Genomic DNA, 4,561 nt, shown 5'->3' on the forward strand with positions numbered 1-4,561 from the left:
TTTGATGTTTTTGCATTTTGGCTTCATTGCTCTCTGCATGGAAAATATGAAAATGTTAGCTAATCCAATTGTGAAAAACCACCAGTTGTACTATATGTCAGGAGCCTCCTGCACCTCTGTCTGCACTGCAATGATCTGTTTTAAGTAATAACTCCAAACAGACCTGAGTTCACTGTGTTTGTGCGTTTATGTTTGCCTCTTTTAACTATACACTCGCTGGCCACTTCATTAGTTACACCTAGCTAGTACCGAGTTGGACAACTTGTTGCTTTCAGAACTGCTTTAATTCTTCATGGTACAGATTCAACAAGGTGCTGGAAACTTTCCTCAGATTTTGATCCATGTTGATACAACAGCATCACACAGTTTGTGCACATCCCAAGAAGCTACAACATAAGAAGCAACAATACTCGGGTAGGCTTTGGTGTTGTAAATGATGCTCAGTTGGGACTAAGGTGTCCAATGTGTGCCAGGAAGGTCTGCCTCACACCATTACACCAAAACCACCAGCCTAAACTGGTGATACAGAGCAGGATGGATCTATGCTTTTGTTTTGTTCACACCAAAGTGACTCTACCAACTGCCGTAGCTTGCCTCCACCAGTGTGTGAATTCAATTCAATTCAATTTTATTTATATAGCGCCAAATCACAACAAAAGTCGCCTCAAGGCGCTTCATAGATACAGAGAAAAACCCAACAATCATATGACCCCCTATGACCAAGCACTTTGGCGACAGTGGGAAGGAAAAACTCCCTTTTAACAGGAAGAAACCTCCGGCAGAACCAGGCTCAGGGAGGGGCGGGGCCATCTCCTGCGACCGGTTGGGGTGAGAGAAGGAAGACAGGATAAAAGACATGCTGTGGAAGAGAGACAGAGGTTAATAACAGATATGATTCAATGCAGAGAGGTCTATTAATACATAGTGAGTGAGAAAGGTGACTGGAAAGGAAAAACTCAATGCATCATGGGAATCCCCCGGCAGCCTACGTCTATTGCAGCATAACTAAGGGAGGATTCAGGATCACCTGGTCCAGCCCTAACTATATGCTTTAGCAAAAAGGAAAGTTTTAAGCCTAATCTTAAAAGTAGAGATAGTGTCTGTCTCCCGAATCCAAACTGGAAGCTGGTTCCACAGAAGAGGGGCCTGAAAACTGAAGGCTCTGCCTCCCATTCTACTTTTAAATACTCTAGGAACAACAAGTAGGCCTGCAGAGCAAGAGCGAAGTGCTCTAATTGGGTGATATGGTACTACAAGGTCATTAAGATAAGATGGGGCCTGATTATTTAAGACCTTGTATGTGAGGAGCAGGATTTTGAATTCAATTCTGGATTTAACAGGAAGCCAATGAAGGGAAGCCAAAACAGGAGAAATATGCTCTCTCTTTCTAGTCCCTGTCAGGACTCTTGCTGCAGCATTTTGGATCAGCTGAAGGCTTTTCAGTGAGTTTTTTGGACATCCTGATAATAATGAATTACAGTCGTCCAGCCTGGAAGTAATAAATGCATGAACTAGTTTTTCAGCGTCACTCTGAGACAGGATATTTCTAATTTTAGAGATGTTGCGCAAATGGAAGAAAGCAGTCTTACATATTTGTTTAATATGTGCGTTGAAGGACATGTCCTGGTCAAAAATGACTCCAAGGTTCCTCACAGTGTTACTGGAGGCCAAGGTAATGCCATCCAGAGTAAGAATCTGGTTAGATACCATATTTCTAAGATTTTCAGGGCCGAGTACAATAACCTCAGTTTTATCTGAATTAAGAAGCAGAAAGTTAGCGGCCATCCAGGTCTTTATGTCTTTAAGACATTCCTGCAGTTTAACTAATTGGTGTGTGTTATCTGGCTTCATGGACAGATAGAGCTGGGTGTCATCGGCATAGCAGTGAAAATGTATGCTATGTCTTCTAATGATGCTGCCTAAGGGAAGCATGTATAATGTAAACAGAATTGGTCCTAGCACTGAATGCAAGAGTGAATGAATAGTGGCATTGTAAAGCGCTTTGGGTGCCTTGAAAAGCGCTATATAAATCTAATCCATCATTATTATTATTATTTTGCAGCAGAAATAGAAACTAGATAAAGCCTCTGTGGTACAATAGCATCAATTTCCTGTTATTGACTCATAGGAGTGGCATCCTGTGTGACTATTTCCATCCCAGCAGCTTGAAGCAGTCTGATTATATTATTACCTCTGGCATTAGCAAACATTCTCAGAGAACTGCCGCTCAATGGATGTTTTCTCTTTATTTGGACCATCCTCTGTAAACCCTAGAGCTGATTTTGTGGGAAAACCACAGCAGATCAGCATCTTCCCAGTTCTGACGCTCAGTCTGAACTTCGGCAGCTCATCTTTAGCATGCCAAACATAAGTGGAAATGGCTGCTGTCTTAAATGTCGCTCTTACCGTTCACTCATGCAGCATGCAGCATGTTCTGCCTTATTAACTGGCAGTAACTGAAAATATAATAACTGTTGGTGTCTAATGTCCGTAACATTACAACAATTTGCATTTTAGCAAAATGAGGCTCGTGATGTCACAGACATTATGTATAAATTAGAGATGGAATCAACACGTCACAATCATTCATAAAATCTCGTTGTAGTTTCTTATTACACACTTGAAAAAAACTGATTTTTGCCTCCAGCTTTCTCGATTTTAATGAGGTCAGAGGTTGAGATGCTCTTTCAGTAATTCCAGCATGTATCAAGACTGTAAAACATGACTCGACTTAAATTTTATTTATAAAGAATATCTATTAAAAAAAAAAGAAATGCTGTACAAAAATTAGAATGAATAGAGAAAAACAAAGCAAGGGAATAGATAAGAAATAAGTAAAGCACATGTTAGTAGGTGCTAAACAGAAAAAGGCACCGAGGCTAGGATGAGCAAAAATGTGAGTGAGTCATCTTTAGTTTTAGGTCTACAGGACCACATTCTGTAGACATACATCCTGTAGTGGTATACAAACAGGAGGACCTTGAAATCAATTTTAAACCTCACTGGAAACCAGTGGAGAGAAGCTAAAACAGATACGATATGATCTCTTTATTCGGGCGCATGTGAGAGACCTAGCAGTAATATCTTGAGATGGGGGACAGAGACTGACAGGAACCAGTGTAAAATGAACTGAGCGTGAGTTATTCTGAAATCTTAAGCTTCTCCGTGTCTGGTTCTGACTCTGGGAACTGATAAAAGACCGGATCCAGATGACCTGAGGGATCTGGATGGTTCATACTGGGTCAGGAGGTCATTGATGTATTTTGGTCCTAAACCATTCAGAGCTTTATAGGCCAGCATCAGAACTTTAAAGTCTATCCTTTTTTGCTCCTCCCCTTTGTGAGTGTGGACACTTCATCTCTTTGCTCTTGAATGCTTTGCTTCTTATATTGATTTTTATTGATTTTTATGCTGATTTTTTCCCTTTTTTCCGTGTGAGCTTACCTGCGATAACTTCTGGACACTTGTAGATCATTAGGACTAGAGTGTTCTTAACAGAAACAGCAACATTTTATGGTTACCTTATCCTCAGCGCTCCGTGTGTCTGTGGCCTAGACACAGCTGAAGTCTGATTACAGCGTCTGGGCACCGAGCAGCCTCAATAGCCTGGAAAGGTGCTAACCGCTAGGCTAACTAGCAACAAGATGCCTTCCCTCTCCACAGATGACTACCACAGCCTCCTGCAGAAGATTGCAGTACTGGAGACAAAAATTCATCGCTTAGAAGTAAACGTGGAGGTAAATGGACTGTGTGGAAATGAAACAACCTTGCCTTTGATTCAAAACAATGGCGATGAGCAAGCTAGTACACAGCTAAGGAGCACAGATAACATGACCAAGAAAGTAGACTGTGCATTATTATAAATCCTCAAGTGATAATCCCCCCTTAGACTGTCTTGGTGCAAAACCAAGACATAAATCATGTCTCCTGGAAGGGGGAGGACGTATCACAGGCAGGGCACAGCGAGCTGAAATCTCTGAAACCGACTGGCCTTCACTTCCTACGAGACAGAGAAGCTCTTCTACCCCTGTATACGGGAGGAAACAGGACTGGACAACTGTGAATAGGAAGGTTAACAACAAACCTCCAAAACAACTGAATGTGAAACTGCAGAACAGATTTGCTCCACTATCAAAGGACCCTGGATCTATATCGGACAACCATCCATCTAAAAGCAGCGAAATAAGGTCTGAAAATCTGTTGAAAAGTGAAAGGCCACAGGGAAAGCTAAAGGCTAGGCCTGAAACTCTGATTGTGGGTGACTCTGCCGTAAAGGATGTACAAAGGATGTGCGGTAAGAACACTAAAGTCCTCTGCTTTCCTAACGATATGGTCAACAACCTGAAGGAGAGAATTCTTCAAATTGCAGATGAATATCCAACTGTGACAAACATTGTTCTGCATACAGGGTCAAACGATGTGTCCAAACAACAGTCGGAGGTTCTGAAACGGGACTTTACTGGATTATTAAATACTGTAAACTCTCTGAATGCAGCTGTATTCATCAGTGGACCTGTACCGCCGGTCAGAGGAGGAGACGAGAGATTCAGCAGGTTGTTTA

Source organism: Copadichromis virginalis, linkage group LG15, assembly GCF_057382275.1.
Source record: "Copadichromis virginalis isolate Kocher_CV1m ecotype Utaka linkage group LG15, C_Virginalis_male_GT1.1, whole genome shotgun sequence".
Classification (NCBI taxonomy): domain Eukaryota; kingdom Metazoa; phylum Chordata; class Actinopteri; order Cichliformes; family Cichlidae; genus Copadichromis; species Copadichromis virginalis.